Below are 22524 nucleotides of genomic sequence, written 5' to 3'. Positions count from 1 at the left end.
TTCAGAGAGACAGAGGGAGGAAGGGAGAGAGAGGGAAGGGAGGCATTTATTTGCCGTTTCACTCAGTCATACACTCACTGGCTGCTTCCCATGTGTGCCCTGACCGGGGATCGAACCTGCAACCCTGTTTCCAGACAACACTCTTAACCAACTGAGCTAACTGGACAGGGCTAAAAGTCCTATTTTTTTTTTTTTTAAAGCTTGAGTTCTTTATAGTGGATAGGCTCTAGGTCTTCTTCTTGCTTAAAGACTGTGAGAATTGCTAGAATATTTTCACAGAAACTGCTGCTAAACGAGACCTCCCTTGCTGATGATTAGTGTCTGGTACAACTATGAGTGTAGGATTTACATTCATTAGCGTGAATTCTTATCTTCTTAGTTTGTTCTATTGATCTAGTAGGCCAAGAGAATTCTGCAACATTAATTCTAATATCCTACATATTAGTGATGCTTCCAAGCTTTGGTTTTTCTGCAAATCTGTTCCATGTGCTTTTTATATCTTCATCCAGGATGTTTATTAAAATATTGGTTAGGGTGAAGCTCAGGGCAGAGACCTTTGCTTCTTCAGTAAAGACTTATAGAATGTTCTAACCAGAATCAATAGCCTTTGCATTTTATATGTTCCAAAGTCTATAGACTCATCTAAGTTTAATAGCCAATAACTTTCCTTCTTATCTCCATACCATCTTGTTTTCTATACTTACTTAATGGCCACTACCTATCAAGGTCTAGGATCAACTCTGGAGAAACAAGATAAATAAGACACAGGGATTCACAGTTGATCGGTAAGATGGAAATCAGAACCGATAACCACAGCGCTGTGGTGGGGGCTGAAGAGAGAGGTGACCCAGGACACTGGCAGGAAGTGCTCTGCTTTGCCTGGAAATGTCAGGGAAATTTTCTCAATCAAGAAGACATTGCGGATGATTTTAGTCAAAAAGGTATCATGAGAAATGTCCAGAGTCAGATAAGATCTAGATAAGTGACATCAATGGCCTTCCTATGATCTAGGTACTCAACAAATGTTTCCTGAATTTAATTTTATTAGGAGAGAAGCATCTCAAAGGTCAGGGAGCAGATGAAATCTTGGTCAGACAGGACGGAGGTATAAGCTGAGGCGCATGGGTTGCTGAGCTCAGGCAGCCGCATGGGAGTGCAGAGGAGAAACGAGGCAGCAGGAACCAGAAATTGTTGAAGACATAGAATGGGATGGAGGTAGAGCGAGGAGTCATTCAGCCTTCTACGTTTTGTGTCCTGCGCACCTGGGGGTGGTGCCGACAGTGCTACCCACCAAGATCCAGAGGAGGAAAATAGGTTTGTTTCATAGACCTACTAGATATTTGGAGGAATATGTTTTTCCTTCATGATCTCTTCCCTTTCAATTCTGACTTTGATTTCAGATTCCCACTGATAACTGCTGGGTTCGGAGAGGACGACCCCAGGTGTGTGCTGGAGGTAGCAGTGATTTCCGTCCTCTCCTGGGGACACGTTCACCGTGACAGGCCCTGCATAGTTGGACCCGTTGGACCTGAAGGTTTAGCTTCAGTTTTGATGTAGAACGTGTATTTGCCTGTTACACACTTGTCTGTTCGGGTGACCAACTTGTTCCAGTTTGCCCTGGATTTTCTCAGTTTTAGCATCGAAAGTCCTGCTTCCTACAAATAAATCTCATTAGCCCTAGGCAAAGAGGGACCGCTGGTCACCCCGGAAACACCTGGGGAGCTCGGAGTGCTTGGTGTGCACCGAGTATCCCAGGCTTGGCTTGGAGACACAACTGTTAGAACAAAGTGTAGCTTTGAGGTCTTATCTGCTCAGACTAAGAGAGGTGCATGGGCTCTGGACCTCAGCAAGATAGAGCCAAGGGGGCTTTGTGTGTTGTTACCCCACCTCTGGAGGTCCTACAGGAAGTGCAGAGCAGAGTAGAGGGGCTTGGAGCAGAGCTGTGTGTGGGCTGTCGTTGGTCCGGCCACCTCTCCTCAGGGCTGAGCCAGGTCTCCCTTCATCTACTTTCCCGAGCACTTCAATAACTGAATGGAGAATTTTTTTTTTTTTTTTGTATTTTTCTGAAGCTGGAAACGGGGAGAGACAGTCAGACAGACTCCCGCATATGCCCGACCAGGATCCACCCGGCACGCCCACCAGGGGCAACGCTCTGCCCACCAGGGGGCGATGCTCTGCCCCTCCGGGGCGTCGCTCTGCCGAGACCGGAGCCACTCTGGCGCCTGGGGCAGAGGCCAAGGAGCCATGCCCAGCGCCGGGGCCATCTTTGCTCCAATGGAGCCTTGGCTGCAGGAGGGGAAGAGAGAGACAGAGAGGAAGGAGGGGGGGTGGGGGGTGCAGAAGCAAATGGGTGCTTCTCTTATGTGTCCTGGCCGGGAATCGAACCTGGGTCCCCCGCACGCCAGGCCGACGCTCTACCGCTGAGCCAACCGGCCAGGGCCTGAATGGAGAAATTTAAGAGGAATCAGGCCAGGCTGTGCATCCCTCAGACCGCAGCTGCTCGGATGCCTCAGGTCCTGGAGAACTGCCTTTCCTCAGGTGCACCTGGTCATGGGAGGGCATTTACTGCTGCAGAAAGCTGGGCAAACAAAGCAGCCAGAGCCACGGTCCTTTATAAAAACGCTGGGTTAATAAAACCTAATGACTGTGGATATCCTAAAGAGCGGTGTGCAAAGAAGGTGTATGGAAGAAATTGTACTCCAGCCTTCCCCTGCCTCCTGCACAAGTGCTCACCACAGGAGAGGGACGCAGGGTGGGCAAATTAGCTTCTCTTCACTTCCCCGTAGAAAGCAGAAGGAAATCTTTGGCCAATCTAATCCTCAATTTATTGCTGAGGCCAAATCCAGCAACCCCCTCATGCCTTTCCCCCAAAAAAGGTTAAATAGTTCCCACAGCGTGCTAGAAAGGGTTATTGAAAACAGTAGGTTTTTTTTTTTTCCTTAACTTCAGCACTTCTGGTAAATCTCTGATCCAGCATCTAGTGGTTAACCACTGATACAGGAAATGACATTAACTCAGCCAGAAATGGAAGAACAAGGCAAGTCTGTGTTTAGCGAAGATGGATGCTTGCCCACCACCTTCATCTTAAAGGCACACCACCTCTTTTTCAGATCTCTGCCCCCGGGTGCTGTGCTGGTGGTCGACTTCCTCTCGGCCTGCTGTCCTCACGGCCTGCTGTCCTCACGGACAGCAGAGAAGGAGGAGTGGCAGAACCACATTCTCAGCCTCGTGCTGGGGACAGGGATCCGAATGCTGTCAGCTGTGGAAAGGAGTCTGAGCAGCGCGGGTTCCCTTTTATCAGCAGCGTTGCCTGTGGGGACAGACAGGCAGGAAGTGAGTGTGGGTGCCCGTGGTCCCAGGCACTTGGAACCACCACAGCAGCTCAGGGCAGCTGGACGCAGGGCCAGGGCTGGGACTTTGAGCAGATCCCTATCCTAAGTGGAGGACAGTCCACAGAGCGCCATTAACCACTCTGAGGGAGTTGGCAAAGCAAGATCGTTGAACCTGCGAACCACAGGGAGAGAGACGACATTCAGTTTCACTTGCAGTTTCCCTTGGGCGCGGGGTTTTCCTGCTTTTTTTGTTGTTATTGTTTTGTTGTCTTTTGGGGGCAAGATATTTTTGGTGCAACATATATTTGGATAACTGTGTTATCGTTATAAGAACAACGATAACAGCAGCAACAACAATAATAAACATGAACGTTGTTGAGTGGTAAATAGTGTAGATTCGTGATCTTTACATGCTCAAGGTCTAGAGCTGGTCAGGGCTATCGCCAGCCAGGATCTGATCCTAGGTCTGTCTGTTGCTGAAGTTGTCCTGCCCTTTAGCCATCTGATCGTAAGCACAGTCCGCAACCTCACCTCCTTGCGCAGCCTCTGTCACATCCCCTGGGCAGGGAATCAGAGGTCTGAGAATCCTAGTAGCGGGCAGCCTGGTGGAGTGGATAGGCAAGATCAGTGGGTTGGCAAAGATGTTTGTCTTCCCATATGAATTAGGGCCCAGAGTCTCTGATAAAATGCCCCAGGTGCCTCCCTTGTTTTAGGAGGAACCAGCATAATCCCATTTTTCTGAAGACTTACTCAGGTGCTGAACTGCCCTCCCCCTCCAGCCCTCTGCAATCCCTGCCTTGATTCCTCCCCTGCAAATACCTCTCCTAGCACTAGCAGGCAGGGTGGTAGAATGGGCCAACTCTGCTCCAGGGGGCAGGACAGTTCAGGTCCTGGTGGGGCTATGTCACCCTCTACAAAGTTGTCTGCTCTTCAAGGGCCATCTATTGATTTCTGCTCTTCATTGTTCTAGAGAAGATTGAGGTGACAGCCACTCATGGCCTCTTAGAGCCTTAGTTTATTGATCTATGTACTTGCTCTGAAGAGGTATGACGTCTAAAGAGCTCTGAAAAGTGAATTTCTCATTCCAAATTTACAGCCTGCTCTGTGTAGCCAAATTCAAGTGTTTCCTGTGTGAGGCACTGGGAAGCAGAGACCGATCTAGCAGGTTCTCTGAGCTTGAGAAGTTGCAGTCTACTCAGGGATGCCATCTCCGGGCACCCGCTAGAGGTATCTGTGGAACATGCAAAACACCCCTGTCCAGACCCACCTTAAGAGCTTCTTCTGTAATTGGCGTTTGTTTGGATTTTTAAAATAAGGTCGTTAGGTGTATAGTCAGAGTAGAGAACCAGTGATTCAGATGGAGACACAGATAAGTTAAAAAACACCAAAACTGTAACATAGATCATTATATGCTCTGACTTTGGCAAATACAAGTTGCTATGGGAACACATAGTTAGGGCCACTTACACCAGAAAGAGTTGGGGAGATTTTGTGATGTAGGAAACATCATAGCCGAGATTTGCAGAGCAGGAATTAACCAGGTGAGTCAAGACTTACAGGGCTGGGGGTGAGTGGAGGTGAGTTTGACCAGATGTCCAGGGAAAGCAAGAAGCATTTTCTGAGTCCAGGAGTATGGCTGGAAAGAGTTGGGTGGGAAGCCCAGTGATAAACTAGGGAAGTGACCAAGAGCCATCTAACAAAGCACATTAAAGGCAATATTTGGAACCTTGAACCTTATCCTGAAGGTGACAGGGAGCTAATAAAAGTGAAAATCAGAGGAAGTACTGTGATCAGTTGTGCAGAATGAGAACCAGATAGGAAGGGAGCCAGACAGAGGTTGGGAGGAAGCTAGAACTAGCTTTGGTGATGGTTTCCTGAACTATGTTAGTGGCCATAGGGATAGCAAGAGATGTGTGGATTTGAGAGATATTAACATTAAGTCAATTCAATGTGGAGAGTAATTCAAGGGAAAAGTCAAGATGACTTCCAGGTTTTCGTTAAAGACAATGGGGAGGATGGAGGTGCCGATCCCTGGGCTGGCTATGCGGGAGGCTCCCTACACAAGTGAGGAGGATTGCCAACCGGCTGCTCATGCAGTGCCAAAGGCTAGGCGGAACGGCTGGGCCATTGCTGGCAGCTCGAGTCTCCTACCATGGCTGGCTCAGAGCTCCTGGGAACATAAGTGAAATGATTAGGGCATTTACTTCATGCTTTGCAGCTTGCCAGCCTATCCAGATCCTTGTGGAGCCTCTACCCTCCCTCCCCTTCCCTTCCCTGAAACACTCAAGACGCTCATTTCCCCAATCAGACCAACTCCCAGATACTGAGGGAATACAAACAATAATAACCAACTTGCATTTTCTGTGACCTATTACCTAAACTCCATTTTACTCTTCATTTTACCTTTCAACCCCAATCTACCCACACAAGAAATCTCTTAATGATACCTAAAAATATTCTTTATGTTCTTCTTGACAATTTCAGGTCCCTATAGGCTTCCCATAGACACTGTCTTCCCTGCCCTAGGTACTTGCTCCCTGTAAAAGTTCCCTCTCATTTCGTATCCCACATAGTTATGTATTTCCACTTCCTACAACCACTGATATCAACTTCAAAGATCACTGTCCTCTCTTCCTTGCTTTGTGGACTGTCTTAGTTCTGGCATACGCTGACAAATTACCATAGACTGGGTGGTTTAAGTAATGAACATTCATTTCTCACAGTCTGGAGGCTGGAAGTCCAAGATCAGGGTTCCAGCATGGTCAGGTTCTGGGGAGGGTTCTCTTCCAGGTTACAGATACTTGCCAACCTCTTGCTGTGCAAGAGCACTCTCTGGGGTCCCTTTTATAAGAGTGCTAATCTCATTATTAGCTCCACTCTCATGACCAAATCACCTGCCAAAGGTGTGGATAAACCCCACAGTGCTCTGGAATTCATTAGGTATATTTAGCAATATCCCAAATCTGTTTTCCTCTGAGCATGTGGTAGTTTTGAACCTTCCATCAAGCTTGATTAGGGTTGTGTCACAGCTATGGAACCCTAAACTTAGGAAACCCCCAATTTTTTATAATGGACCGTAAACCAACCTGTCCCTGTTGTATGGGAGGGAAATATTATCTTTATTATGTGAAAAGCAAATAGAGTTTCTTTCCTCTCTGAAAGGAGTCACTATCTCTATTTTCCAAAGCTTCTCACTTCACAAACATCATGAAAATACACTCTGCAAACGAAATTTGTTAGTGCCTTCATGTGCGGGAAGTGTAGAAATGTCTGCCAACATCTCTTAGGGTAAGTGCAGAGGAATGTTGGAAAGCATTGGGAGCCTGACTGGGGAGGATTTTGGAGGCTTTGTCAGGGAGACTGGACGATATCTAGTAGGAATGGGGAGCCAGCAAAAGTTCCCAAATGTGGTGTGGAGAATAGAAGATGGACTGAAGAAGAATCCTAGTGCTAGAAGAAAGTGAAGGTTAAAGTTGTAGATTGGGGAATTTGAACATCTGAAGGAGCTGAAACCACTGGCTTGATCTGTACTTGGATAAAGTCTATAACCTTCAAAGCTCAGTTCAAAAAGCATCTTGTTTTAAAAAACTAGTTTTCAAAAGCAGAAGCTTTTTGTCAAAGAGGAATAATGCAGATTTGCAACCAATAAGACAGATGAAAGGAGATAGACTGGTTGACACAATAGGGGAGCCCCTGAAGCCCTGGCTTGCAGTCATCCACTGCCCTGGTCCCAGCAGACACCCCAAGACTTCTCCCTGGAGCCCTGGGGAGTCACAAGCCACACTCGGAATCCACTTGTTCTTTTCCTGAAGGAACAGAATTAACTGTTCCTTCCTCTCTGTTCTCACAACAGTTTGATCTATTGCCAGAGCAGCATTTATCACCTTGACATGGCTGCAAAAAGCATCCTTAATCTTCATCTCTGTGTTGCCCAGTGCCGAGCGCTGTGCGCCCCCTCCCACCCCCAAAGGTTCCCAACCAATGTTGGCTGAGTTGACTTGAACTGATGTGAAAAACAGATCAATGAAATAATGATAGAATCCCATTTTCTGGTAAAGCTTTGCATTTTAAATTTAATAAAGATAACACAATTTCTGAGACTTAAACACGGGCAAATCAGAATCAAGAAAAGAATGAAATAAAGAGATAAGTCTCTCTGTAGCAAAACAGATTTAGTTTTAGGTTGGTTTAGTTTGCCTACTGTACCAACAAATGTGTATTCAAGACACAAAGAGCTTTTTCTTAGAAAGGAGACCACAGTCCAAATAAATAACATCCTCTGAATTAGAGTGAGAAGTATTTCGATCCATTTAGTCACCTGGGTTTTTTCATCAGGCAGAGAAGGAAAGCCCTGTGTTTATTCTAACTGATGCCAGCAGGATATTTACTTTAGAAAAAACTGAATAATAATAAAGAAGAAGTCGAACATGTTCTATCTAGCTGTTCCAGCTGACTGGAGTCTGTAGGTGATTTGATGGAAACAATAGCCCCTGTGATCTCAGAGTGCATTTTCATGATGCTTCATACTTGTTAGTGTATGAATGCAGGAATGAGTTCAACAGTGAGTAGTATTTCCATTTTTCCTGCTCTGGTTTTGTCCTAGCCACTGTCTGTTTGTCTGTCTGTCTGAAAGACAGTCAGCCCTGAATTAGAGTGAGGAGGCACAAACCCAAGATCCCATTGTGAGGATGGATTCAGGCTTTGTAGGGCTGAAACTTAGCCAATGTTTGGATCTCTAAGTAGAAGAACGCAAAATTAGGTATGACAAGGGAATATTCACTTAGAATGAGAAGTCATAGCAATAATATTTTTATTAACTAACTGCTGGGCACACCTTTATCATATTATTTTAAAAGTTATTTTAGTTATATTCTCTTTGTGTTTTCATATGACAGTAACTCTATTTTTTGTTTGTTTGTTTTAGCATGTGCACACACAAGACAGACAGAGAGACAGACAGGAAAGGAAGAGAGATGAGAAGCATCAACTCCTAGTTGTGGCACCTTAGTTGTTCATTGATTGCTTTCTCACATGTGCCTTGAAAGGGGGCTCCAGCAGAGCCAGTGATCCCTTGCTTAAGCCAGTGACCTTGGGCTTAAGCCAGAGACCTTGGGCTTCAAGCCAGCAACCATAGGGTCATGTCTATGATCTCATGCTTCAGCCAGTGACGCCACATGTGAGCTAGTGACCCTACGCTCAAGCTGGTAAGCCTGCGCTCAGGTTGGCGACCCCGGGATTTCAAACCTGGGTTCTCAGTGTCCCAGGTCAATGCTCTATCCACTGTGCCACTGCCTGTTCAGGTCTTGTGGTATTTTTTATAGAGGGTATAGAAAGATTATTCAGTATTTTATCTGACATAGTTGATGAAAAAGATATTACTGATAGCTTAGAAAAATTTCTTCCAGTCACAACAAGGGATTGGTAATGCCAAGAAAATGTTAAGTATTGTATGGGCAAACTACTATCACCTTTCTTTCATATAGGAGCTGTAGGATTTTAGAGCATTTGAGATTTTCTTGTGAGTTTATATCTTAAATAGCCTTGGAATTGATGATGCTCATGTCCTAATTTTCCTGGTATATTATGAATTTTATGTTTTCTTCACCCATGCCAATATTTTGTGTTAAATCAGCAAGAAATTTAAATCTTTTTTCAGTGTATTCCTATGATTCACATCTCCTCATTAATAGGATTATAAAAATATCCAAGAACTTATTACTGATCATTATTTCTATTGGAAATATATCTCTTCTTTTCCTCTCAATGAATTATTTGCCACCTTTGATATGATCTTATTTTATTTGTCTTTTTGTTACAATTTGCTTTTTGTTGTTAGGATAATATTTATTGATTTTGTTTTTTATCTTTACTGATTTTATTTTACATTTTCTTATTGTTTTAATCTGAATTTTCTCACAGTTCTTTAACAAGTAAGTGTATTAAAATTTAATCGGAGGGCTGCAATTTCTCATTTGTTTTATTAAAACATTCCAAATTTTTGCATATTGGAGGGAAGGCAGAAACAAGTTGGATTATGACTTTAATGGTGCACTCAGACTGAGCCAGGATTTGGTAGGTGTTGCTTGTGAATATGAAGATTTGATGGAGGTCAGAGCACTTAATTTGGGTTGGAATTACTAATACCTTATTAAACCAACCCAATGAAAGGGAGTATCAGGATGGGAAACTCAAGATAAGAACATACCAAGCCAGAACAGGAGCAGGTAGATTCTCCTTAGAGAGTAACAAGGAGGCTTTGGAGAAGAGGCACATACCATGGAAAAGACTTGGTGGTTGGCAAGTCATAGTGGAATACTAGAGGCCATGAGAGGATGGTTAGACTCAAGTATATGGAAAGTGAGGGCAGGATCAGGGTTCCTGCAGAGTTGCAGGTGGAGCTAATAGCATTGCAGTCAGTGTGGTCTCATTGATGGTTAGTGAAGTTCTCTTTAGGAAGACCCAAGTAGGAAAAGACACTTTCCTTCTTCAAGAGACCATGAATAATGAGGAATCCTAGATTCTCCCCATTGGCTCTAATGGCCTGGGTTTTACTGAGCAGGCTGAAATATTTTGAAGAAGACAATATTGTATAATAGATCATGAATTTTGGAGTCAGACCTGGGTTTGAATTCTAGCAATGAAACTTCTTATCATCTCATTTTCTCCTTTGTAAAATTGGGGATAATACAGTGTGTCCGTAAAGTCATGGTGCACTTTTGATCGGTCACAGGAAAGCAACAAAAGACGATAGAAATGTGAAATCTGCACCAAATAAAAGAAAAACTCTTCCAGTTTCATACCTATTCAGTGCAGTTCGATGTGGGCTCACGCACAGATTTTTTAGGGCTCCTTAGGTAGCTATCCCGTATAGCCTCTACATACTCATCACTGACGGCCTACTAGAACGGGGTTTCTCCACCAAACTGCTGTTTTCCTTCAACTGCTTATCCCACTGAGTAATGTTATTCCTATGTGGTGGCACTTCGCTATAGATGCACCGATATTCACATTGCACTTTGGTCACAGATTCGAATTTAGTGAGCCACAGAACACACTGAACTTTCCTCTGTACCATCTACATCTTGACTGGCATGGCTGTGGGCTGCTCCACTGTATACATGGTGTTACATCATCATCTGCACATGCGCACATGCTGCCACATCATCCTACAGAAACTGGAAAGGTTTTCCTTTTACTTGGTGCAGATTTCACATTTCTATCATCTTTTGTTTCTTTCCTGTGACCGGTCAAAAGTGCACCATGACTTTAAGGACACACTGTAGTATACATCTTTTGGATAGATAATACATAAATCTTATAAAATAATATGATGAAAGATCCATATTTTTCCATATATAAGATGCACCTTAATTTTAGGGCCCGAAATTTGAAGAAAAAAAAGTATGTACATAAAATTATTGAACTCAAGTTTTATTCATCATAAAAGTCATACAGCTCCTCATCACTGTCAAAACTCCCGTCCGTTAGCTTGTCCTCATCTGTGTCTGATGACGAATCACTGTCTTCAACAATGAGCACAAAAACAAGTGCGAAAGAGTGGGAAATGCAAGTAAAAAAATCTACAACCACTGTATAAGACACACCCAGTTTTTAGACCCCAAATTTTTTGAAAAAGGGTGCATCTTATACATGGGGAAATATGATAAATTCCACAGTATAACAGTATACATAATACAAATAGTAAAACTCAGAGTATTTATAGTTATTAAAAATGTTATTTAAAAAATATCAGATGTCTATACTTTTGCTATATTTTTACTAATATAATTATTATTTTTCAAATGATAAAAATGACTTTAGATTGATATAACTTAGATAGGTCTCAGAATTCTCAATTTCTGCCTTGGCCTGTTTGCTTGAAATGCCAATGCTGGATGTTTTACACACACACACACACACACACACACACACACACACACAAACACACACACACACACACACACTTTGATGGACATCATCCAGAAATATAGCCAGAGTTATAGAACTAATTCTAGAGTTATAAAAACACATACCTGAGTTTTGATTCCTTCAACTTTTGTTTTCTGACGAGTAGATACCTTTTACTGATATAAGATTCCTGATTTTGGAAAGGAATTGGTTTCAGTTCTCTGTGTATTGATGCTCACTGAATCTGCTATCTTGAGTTGTTTTGTTAACATTTTTTTGATTGATTTCCTTTATGTCATTATTTGGATGTAGTCTTTTGATGTGCTCTCCTATAATGTCATCACAAGTTCAGCTGCAAGACACCTGTGCTCCATCCTCTCACAACAAAGAGGTGAGTTGGACCCAACAAAAACCATCAGAGCACATAGTCCTGGAGAAACTGGTCAGATGCTTTGGGACCAGGTGGGAAAGAACCTCCTATCTCTTTCTGTTGTCCCAGTGGGCATCTTCACCCTCCCTGTGCCACTCAGTCTGAGATTTCTTTAAGCTCTGTGTGTGGTTGTCTCACCTTGATGAAGTAAGGAAAAAGGAACAGAAGTGTTTTCTGGGAGGATTTAGTCATGTTAGAGCAGGAATTTTCTACAGTATTGTGATTATACTATTGCCTTTAGAAAAAGGTGAATGAGAAAGTCACCTTGATCATATTTGGTGCCAATATAAAGTGTGATTTCATTTTGAAATCAAAGACAAGTTAGCATTACTTTGTCTTACTCATTGAGATCTGGCTTCTCCAAAAATTCTCTTCCTGATGGTACAGGGACCTCAATACAAGAAGCTAGTGCAGCCAGTAACAATTAGTTCTCAAGTCCTCTGACTGGATCTTAAGAAGAAAGCGGCCAATGAAAGGCCAGCCCGGGCTCTGATATCATGGTCATGGAGAGAGAGACTCTTAGAAGCTGGCCATCTTCTCACCAGCAGGAGAGATGGGGTGGGGGCTTTCTGAAAGTTGAAAGCTCTGGTCAGAGTGATGCTTTGGTGCACATCATGTTTGGTTGGATGACAATGTAAGACACAAACTGATATTTATAACTTCCTCCATAAAAAGAAGGCAAACAAAAGAAATAATAAAAATCCCTGGCTGGTGGCCTAGTAGAGAGAGCCTTGTCCTGGAACGCTGAGGTCACTGGCTCAGGGCCCGGTCAGGGCAGTGGTGGGATTCAGCCGGTTGGCACTGGTTCGGCAGAACTGATACCTAACTTTTTGTTGAGTTCAGTGAACCTATTGTTAAAATAGCACTTGTAATCAGGATTCTCTTTAAGGTGGGCGCCTGGGCAGCTGTCCAATGTGGAAATCATAAATTTACATTTTTTACTCTTTTTTAACGTTCATCTGCACAACAACATATTCTAAACACCCATAGTAATGTTCATTCTGTCCATAGGTGAAAAAAGTTGCAAGTGAGGATGCCAATATATGAAAATATGTTAAATAACAGTTTTATTGTTTTTTGTCAGGTATTATTTAATATGTTTTATTAATATTTTAAAACTTACTTAAACTATAGTTTTGTGTATCTCTTTTATTGTCCTTATATAAGTATTAAAGGCATAAAGTAATAAACTACCTTTTGGTACACCATTTTTTATACTTAAAATGGTCATTAGAGCAGAGAACTGGTTGTTAAATTATTTGAATCCCACCACTGAGTCAAAGCATTTATGAGAAGCAATCAATGGATACACAGTGAGTTGATACTTCTCTCTCTTCCTTCCTCCCCTTCCCCTCTCTCAAAAAATCAATGGAAAAATAATAAAAAAAATTAAAAAAATAATAAAGAAGTAAAAAGAAAGACCAAGTCAGTGGCCAAGTCATAATTTGAGAAGTGTCATTAACATCTTCATGGTTCTTTCATCCCCAGCAAAGAATATAAGATTGGGGAAAATATCCTTCACTGGGACCTGGAGTAAAAGAATATGGCACTACCTTTCTACAGTTCCTTTTTTTATTTGCAACCCTCAGCACCCTATCTTTTTAAAGTGGGCAGTGTTGAGTGGCCAACTTAATTAAACCACATAGGAGGATTAGAGAGGATTTGGATAAGCCATGGTGCAAGAATGTACCATTGTCATCATATGAGAATAGATGACTCATAGCAAACCTCTTTCCAGACTGGAGAGAAGAAATCTTCTGCCATTGTTGGATCAATTGATCTCTGAATACTGATAGACACACTGTAGTTACTATTTGTAAGAATAAAATTAAAATGACAGTAAACAACACATTTGACTTCCCATCAGGATTTCTTATTCAGGAAAATAAGTGTGTCCTATGGAAGGGGTAACTGGACTGGAAGGGGTCACTCACCAGGTGAGTGTAACACCTTCCTCAAGTATGGTAAACCCAAATGCATGAAAATTTTAAGTGGAGGAAAGAGAACCCATGGTTGACGTGTGGCTTTTTGTCAACTCATGTCTCATCAGCCAGGATGCTTTTATTGCAGGTGACAATAACAATCTTATCCCAAAGGGCTTAAGCAAAAAGATGATTTATTATTAATAAATAATGATAGTCTTAAGCCTCAGGGGTTACCTGTCACAATACTGTCATCAGACGCTCTTTCTCTTAATGTGCCTGCACCTGACTCTGCTCACCTTCAATATACGGCACTCAGAAGCTCTCCCTCTGGGGTTACAATGGCCCCACGGCTTCAGGCCTCACCTTTTCTCACTTTCAAATCGAAGGGAAAATGCTTCAGGTCACTTTTCCGAAGTCCCAGCAAAAGTTCCACTTCATCTCATTGGTGCTAACCTGGTCAGAGAATGCAATGCTCTGTGAAAGCGAAGGGAGGTTGGTCCCAGATGAAAAATTTGAGGCTGTTGCAGAAGAAGGGGGAGTGAATGTTAAGGAGGCAAATGACAATTGTCACCTCGTGACCACCAGGTCTAGGCCTTTGTTCTCTGGGATCTTCTGACTTTCTTGTCTGGGATAAGTTCAGAATACACGGGTGAAAAGAGAACAAACAGGGCTCTTCCTTAAAAGTAGGTTCTGCTCTTCTCTTCCGTAAACACTGCATGGTGAAGAAGTTTGGTGTAAACAGCAATTTTATATGTGCTGCTGTAGCGTGGGGAGAAACATGGGCCCGAGGATCATCCTGAAGTATCAGGCATATGGTATAAGGAAATTAATGTTCAAATGATCCTTGCCTCCCAGCAGGTGCCTGGAGGCCCAGCAGAGGCCCCCATTTTAGCATCTGACCACTTCCGGGCCAGGCAAGCTCTGTGCCTTTCTCTCCTTCAGATCTCTTTACCCAGATAAATGGCATGTCTGGCGAATGACTGGTGAATGACTTTGGCAATGGTTCCACTTCCTGATTGGCTAATAAGAAAGCTTCAGACCATTTGATTTGCTAATTACTGAAAAATCAGAGAAAAGTGAATTTTTGCTCCCTATTTCTGAGAAAGAAACACACAGAGAATATAACTGTTTTTCTCCAGGATTTCATAGCTTTTTGAGAGGTTTGACCACAGGTAGGTCCACAAATTTTTTCACATGAAGACTGAGCAGACCTCAACTAGAGTTTCGCTCAATTGGTTGTCTCTTAATTAGGTTCTTGATGGGGCAGTTGCAAGGGCTTTTGTCACTGATGGGCACTGGGCACCTCTTGGCATCTTTCAAAGAGTTATGGGGAAGCATGCTATTCGGAACATCTCTCGCTTCCTGCCAGGGAACCATAACACTCCCTTCCTGGAATGACTGGGATGTGTGTGATGGCATGGCAAGATTTAGACAGAAATGCTATGTCCAGTTAGTCTCAGCCCCTTTTACAAGAACTACAGGGGTAAAAATATTCGTACAGCAGAAGATCAGCCAAAGAATCAAGTTACCCAAGAAAACTTAATAGCTGTAAAGCGTCCCATCTGAGGATGGATTCATTCTAGCATCTGAAGGGAAACCTAATCTTGAGGCTATGCCACTCCAGGGAGATAAGGCTGCGTGGCGCATAATTCCATTTTAAAAATCTGTTAAATTCTATTTAAAAAATTATAGAATTTACATATGGTCTGTATAATTAATAAACTAAATGAGGAAAGAAGAAAGAAAACTGAGCTTCTTTCTCATCCTTTCTGCTCCTCTAAAGTAACCAATGCTAAGGATCTATTATATATGATTTCATATCTTTCTCAAGTTAATACAAATATATATTTTTTTACTTTTTAAAATTTGGGATCACACTGTATACAGTTTTATGAAACTTTTTTTACATAACAGTTTGTTATGGCTATCCCTTCAGATCAAAATAGCTAAGTCATTCTTTTTAATAGCTTTCAGTAATCCATGGTGTAGATGTACCAAAATTTATTTAACCTTCATTCAATGAATATGCACTTTTTGAAATGATACTGCAATAAATATTCTTTTAAATAGATCATTATGAACTAGTATCTGCTCCCCTCCCCATAGGATCTAATTCCTAGGTGTGGGATTGCTGGATCAAAGTTTATTTGTATTTGAATTTTTAGTAGCTAATGGCCAGCTTGCTGTCCAAAAAGATGTAGCAATTTCCATTTCAATAGCAATGTGTGAGGGAGCTTGCTAGCATCAAATGCTATAGGTTATTTTATTTTATTTTTTAAAAATTCAGTGAGAGGAGAGGAGGCAGAGAGAGAGACTCCTGCATGCGTCCCGAATGGGATCCACCCAGCAAACTCACTAAGGAGTACTGTTCTGCCCATTCGGGGGCCATGCTTGCAACTGTGCTCTTCTTAGCACTTGATGTGGAGGCCACGGAGCCATCTTCAGTGCCTGGGGCCAACTCACTCCAATCGAGAGGGGGAAGGGTGGAGAAGCAGACGGGCGCTTCTCCTGTGTGCTCTGGCCGGGAATTGAACCTCGGACATCCATAGGCCAGGCTGACGCTCTACCATTGAGCCAACCAGCCAGGGCCAATGTTATAGGTTTTTAATTTTAAAAAGTAAAAAAAAAAAAAAATGGCAATCTGAGGGGCAGGAAAAATGGCATCTCCTTCTTACTTATTTTGCATTTCCCTACCAACCAGAGAAGATGAGCATTTCTTTTCCATATGATTAACAGCCATTGGATTTTCTCTTGTATTGAGTTGGATATTATTCACTATGTGCTGCAAATATTTTTGCCCAGCTGTCATTTGAGTTTGACATTGTAAGCCTTTGTATTTTGTCAAAAGATATTTTAAAAAATTATGTACTAAGTTTATCTCTTGTAAATATTTAAAAATTACTCAAGAATTTTAGTTTATTTTTATAAAATCATTAAACATAATAAACCAAAAGAAGAAAATAAAAATCACCTGTTAGCATACCGCTGGTAGGTAACTGCCCACAGATAACTATTTATATTTTGGGGGCTATACCTCTTGTTTTCTTCACATTTCTTGCTCCTGTTTTAAAACATCACCACTGTTTAATAAAAAAAGAAATAAAGGAAGGAAGTAAAGAAAAAAAGAAAGAAAAAGGAAGAGAAAAGAAAAACTATCACCACTGAAGTAGAGAGCTGTGAATGGGTATACTGATCAGAAGAGAATGGGAAAGGCAGATTTGAGCTCCTTTTCAGAGCTACACAGGCATTTAGAAAGATTCAGGAACAGATGGTGAATGATGGGTAGTACTGGTCAGGAGGGAAAATTATTGTTCACATTGTAACAATTTTAAAGATATATATGTATAGATGTATGTATGTATATTTTTGCTCATCTTAATCTCTCTGAAATCAGAACGTATCTTATAAGCAATGATGTCTCACAAACATTGCTGGCCAATGTTTGAATGTAGTTATTGTCTGCATATGTGTAAACTTGTTCATAGTTTTTTACAATGTCTACACTTTACCTGAGGTATTCTCCCTATTCATAATATAGATGTTGAATTTAATTGCTATTTAATATGTCTTCAGAAAGATCACACTATGATTAATTAAATTACCAGAAACTAAACAATACAACCTAAAGCAGGAGAAACAAGCAAATCCTAGATTTCAGGATAACAAAAAACTTGTGTGACTAATTTATATATATTGCACATGACTATCCTTAATACATTATCTGTATGTAGTGGTATTAAATAATGGTGCAACTTGTAGTTGATGGTGTCTTAAATTTAATGTGTATGGTAGTAAATTATTTGATTTAGTAATATATAGGAAACAATTTTCAAGAAGTTCTACAATGTGGCTATGTTTATTTGGGAATATTTCAGATATTATATTTTTGGAAAAAATAAGATAAAATGATTGAAATTAGACAAACATGACCTGATCAATAACAACATCCAACAAGATGCTCAGAGAGGCAGAGGTGATTAAAAAGGAAAAGATTGCATAGTTTTGACATGCTTGTGATCATAGAGAAAGGCAAGCACTAGATGGACTTTAGGAGGAATTTTCTGTTGAAGTCAATGACATAGATTGTATGTTAAAGTGTTTAGGTTTTGAATAAGGGAAGATATTGCATTGATTTTGTGAACTCAAGAGCTTCCTGGACATGGTGTATGCAGTTATTTCTCCTGTTAGTGTGGATGAAACAGCACAAAGAATCCATATATTCATGGTATTCCATCTGTCCTGCCTGTTAGCCCAGCAACGTGGAAGCTGTCCTGGGTCAGGAGATGGTAGTAATCATTCTCCTAGAGCTGTGTGTCAGTCACTAGTTTTTTTTGTTGTTGTTGTTTTTTATAGAAACTTTTTTTTTTTTTTGTATTTTTCTGAAGCTGGAAACGGGGAGAGACAAACAGACTCCCGCATGCGCCCAACCGGGATCCACCCGGCACGCCCACCAGGGGGCGATGCTCTGCCCATCCGGGGCGTTGCCATGTTGCGACCAGAGGCACTCTAGTGCCTGAGGCAGAGGCCACAGAGCCATCCCCAGCGCCTGGGCCATCTTTGCTCCAATGAAGCCTTGGCTGCGGGAGGGGAAGAGAGAGACAGAGAGGAAGGAGGGGGGAAGGGGGGGAGAAGCAGATGGGCGCTTCTCCTGTGTGCCCTGGCCAGGAATCGAACCCGGGACTCCCGCACGCCAGGCTGACGCTCTACCACTGAGCCAACCGGCCAGGGCAGAAACTTGTTGCTTTGCTTGTATTTCCTGCTCCTCAATTCAACCAAAGAGGCCAAACCTGCCCAGATTGGATGAGGGTGGTTTGCTAGTGGGAAGATAAGAAGAATAAAGAGTCAGCATGAACAACCATCCTTTGTAACCTAAATTAGCAGCTAGCAGCACAGCTCATGGGACTTGGACCTTTTCTTAAGAAAAACAGGACATGAGCAGGAGTACCCTAATATAAAAATAGTTTTTGTCCACCCTTAATTTAACCTCTGCCTCTACTTTCTTATTAAGACTTTTGCTTTTTCTGGCTTAGTCCAGAATTTGCCAGGATAAATTTTCCTAAAGTGGCTGACTGAATTAGGGCTTAGTACTTTATTTAGCTTCAACTTGCCAGAAAAAAGAATGGCGGCAAAGCATGTAGAAACGTTTCCTTCCTGTAACCCCAGGCTCGTTTTGTGCAGTGTTGCCCGAGCCACATATTCTTTCCATTTACACATCCTAGGGAGAACATTTTTAAGTCCGCTGAATAAAGTTTTAATTTCAAATATTGTCAAATATTTCCAGCATTTTCACTGGGTACTTTTTTAAAGTTTTATCTCCCCAACTATTCACTCTACTTGTCCAACTTTCTGCAATATCCTTTAATATCTTTATACTATATTCTATTATGATAAAGTTATTATTTAACAATTATTTAATTGTTATAATATGACTTATAATTTTTTGAAGTTCATATCTGACAATTCTAACATCTGGGCCATCTCTGGTCTCTTTCTATTACTATTTCATCTCTTGACCATGAGTCTGATTTTCTTGCTTTTTTACAGTAAGATCCCAGTGTCTTTTCTGAATGCAATGCAGCAGCTGGCCCAAGGCAGAGAGCATGACTGGACAGCTGAGCAAATGCATCCAAGGCACCCTCAGACTTTACCAAATGTTCTGAGGGCAATGAGTCTCTTAAGGTCACAGGTAGAGCTGGAGAGCTAGAAGCAATTTCTTCAGAAGCTGAAGACAGAACAATAAATTATCAGGTAGGTTTGGCTTTGGTTGTATGTAAAAAAACAACAGAGTAACAATGGTATAAACATGACAACAGTTTATTTCACTTTCAGACCTACAAATCTTAATTCAGGACACTCCTTGATGTCAAGGACCCAGAACCTCTTTATTTTATTATTCATCCATGTGTGACTTGGGACTCATGGTCTAAGATGGCGGCACTCATGCTCTAGGAAGGAGAGTAGAGAGATGGGAATAAGCTGGGCAAAGGGTGCAGGTATCCTGTTGTTCAGGGCAGGTTCTCAAAGACTGTTCAGTGCACTCCTACTCATCTCATGAACAAGAACTTCTCCACACAACAATATTTAGCTTCATGAGAGGCTGAGAAACACAGCCCTTAGTGTAGGCAGCTTTTTGACCAGCTAAAAATCAGGTCTCTAGTGCCATAGAGGAAGAAGAGAATGTATCGTGGGGAGCAACTAGCAGTCTTGGTCATCAGTCAGCTTTCTGGGGAAGAATATTAGGGAGTTCCAGGTGAGTCCTGCACCTTGAAACATTTTGTTGGGGAGAGCACTGAATATGTCAGTCACATCCATCCCCGTAGCTGCTTGTGGGTCTATAGAACCAAAGCAGGGGTATGGTCAGAGAAGACCTCAAGACAACAAAGGAACTAAAAAAAATCATGCCACATATGTAAGTGATGAAACAACTGAGGATCTTTAGTGTAGAGGAAAGAAGAGGTGGCGATGACACGTTTTTACATATTTAGTAAAGGACTATGTAGTAAAAGGTCTAGGTGAACCAGAAGGGCAGAATCTAGCCAGTGGGTAAAAGTAACAAGAAGATTAATATGAGTTCAATAGATAGAGGGAAATTCTAATTGTATGAACTGTCTCAGAAGGTAGTGAGCACACATTTATTTCTATCTTCGTATCACTGATAAATGTTGAGGACAAAATAGCAAAGAAGGCTTGGTTCCTGCCCTGATGACACCTTCAATCTACTGAGGAAGACAGAAATTGATCAGATAATCACACATATATAAATGCAAATCATAAAGTATAGCAATGGGTCTTAGACTGTTATTTGTGGGAGAAGATGCAGGGGACAGTGAACCATTTGTAGACCTCATCTTGGGAGGGTTGGCACTCATGTAGTAGGGTCTCAGCTAAAGGATCTAAGGGCTTTCCTGGTTCATTGCTAGAAATGTGCTCCAGGTAGCTGTAGTGAGAATAACAGAAGAGACTTGCCTTGGAGGGCAGAGTGAATTCCAGATTTGTGGGACTTCTAAAATAGATCTTCTAAAGTTCCACAGCAGGTCACCAGGTTGTGCTCATCTCTTGCCTGGATAGAGCAGGTGGACTGAACTCATGTGACTTCACAGACATGAGAACTAAAAGACTTAGAAGCATTGGCTTGAGAGAAGTAAGGACCCTCTCAGACCTGTACATTTTCTGAAAAGTTTCTGAAAATTCTGAAAAGTTTTCTCACTGAGGACATTTCAAAAAACTCCCTTTTGTCCAAGAAAACCACCAGGAAAGAAATCATAAAAACTATTCTTTCAGTTCTTCCAATGTCTAAATATATCAATATACAAAACATGGTAATTTTATGAGTGAACTAAGTTATACATAATGCATTCTTATGTTACTAAACGAACAGCATGACTTTATATCTGTAAAGGGCACTAACAACAAGCTTTGCATGTATTTCAATCCTCTGCCCCCAAATTTTCTTTGAAGAAAAAAATTTTTTGTTTTTCTGTAGCTTAACATTTCTGAAAAATCTATGTCTCTTGTCTGTTCCTTTGTTCCTGCTGCCTTGTAGCCTGTGTTCTATTCCTGCAAAGTTTATGGGTATGAAATTAACTGTTCTTTTTAGCCTAACTGATATATAAGATTTAATTCTATAGAATGCCTCCTATTTATCTGCTAGGGTGCCTAGAGTGCTAAGGACGGGGGATGAGTGTTCTGTCAATGGTTCTGGCCAAGGTGAGCGGCTTCATCTCTTCATCTCTTCCCAGCTTTCGTTTCCAGGCACACTGGAATGCAGCAAGTTTATCCAAAGGACTCAAGAACCATACAGCTAGAGTCATTTGTCTTCATGACATCCCCAGGAGGCATTCAGACAAAAAGTCTGTAACCGCTGTGGGGCATTGGCAGGCGGATCAGCTTGGAGTCTGGACAGAGTGATCGAGGGCCAAGAGTCCTGGATCTGCTACCAACTTTGTGAGACCGTGGACAGTTCACTCACCCTCTTTGACCTCCCTTTTCTCACTAAAGGTTGAGAATATTGGACAAAATCACCATGGTACTCATAGGCTTGAACATTCTATGACTGTTATCCTGAGCCCACATTCCAAAGTAAGAAGGTCAGAAGATTGATCTAGGATTATAAAATAAACTAATGGGAGAGTGGAGCTTTCTTGTTTCTGAATGGCACTGCAGTCTTTTGGATAAATGTGTTTATCTCTAGAAACATACTGGACAATCTTGATTTACTATGGGAAGGAGTCAGAATTAATCTGAGAGAAAAGCAAGATAGAGGGAGGAGAATAAATTCTTTGGTGTCAAAATAACTTTGTGTTATAGCACTAATCATTCCGGTAATTCCAATACTTACTCTAGGGCTGTGTCACCTTGATAACTCTTGTGAGAAGAAATGATCCCTTAGTTTCTGGTGCTGTTTTTTGGCTTATGGTCTTCAAAAGCCCTCCCTTGAATGCCTGGCTTATTCTGTAATCACCCAGCCTGAGACTGGCTTTGAATTATTCCTGATCAATGCAGTCATGATTGGGCCACTCTCCTACTATGGAGATAAAGATGGACGGAGGCTCTGGGTGACACTTCTGTCCTAGGGCCACAGGAACTCCTTTGTTCTTTCAGAAATGACTCTGAGAGCAGGACTGCCAACAGGCTGCCAGGGAATCTGGCCTTATTTTCTCTCCAGACTGGTTGGCAGACTGAGAGGCTGAGATGAACATCTGAGTTTAGGAGTGCTTAAATGCTGATTCAAAACTTAAGCTGCGCTCTGGAACTACCCTGCATCTGTAAACTTTTGAGTGGATTGTAATCAATATGTAAAATGTGCATATGTGCTCTTTCAAAAATGACTAATCTTTACCCAACCACACTATTTCCTTTCTTGCTGCCCACATTCGAACACCAAAGAGGTGGTTCTATTTATTGTCAATAATGGCGCTTCTTAGATGTC

The 22524-nt window shown here is 41.8% G+C and overlaps 1 long non-coding RNA gene across 1 annotated transcript; it reads left to right on the top strand.

Moving 5' to 3' along the window:
- Window positions 1-1175: 1175 nt before the first annotated feature.
- On the top strand, window positions 1176-22468 carry LOC136320051 (uncharacterized). Its single transcript, XR_010728256.1, has 3 exons — window positions 1176-1314; window positions 19140-19343; window positions 21335-22468. It is a non-coding gene; the product is annotated as an uncharacterized lncRNA (long non-coding RNA).
- Window positions 22469-22524: the final 56 nt, after the last annotated feature.

Source organism: Saccopteryx bilineata, chromosome 1 (assembly GCF_036850765.1).
Source record: "Saccopteryx bilineata isolate mSacBil1 chromosome 1, mSacBil1_pri_phased_curated, whole genome shotgun sequence".
Classification (NCBI taxonomy): Eukaryota; Metazoa; Chordata; class Mammalia; order Chiroptera; family Emballonuridae; genus Saccopteryx; species Saccopteryx bilineata.
Note: the sequence above shows the minus strand (reverse complement) of the source record. Positions and strands in the feature narration are given on the sequence as shown.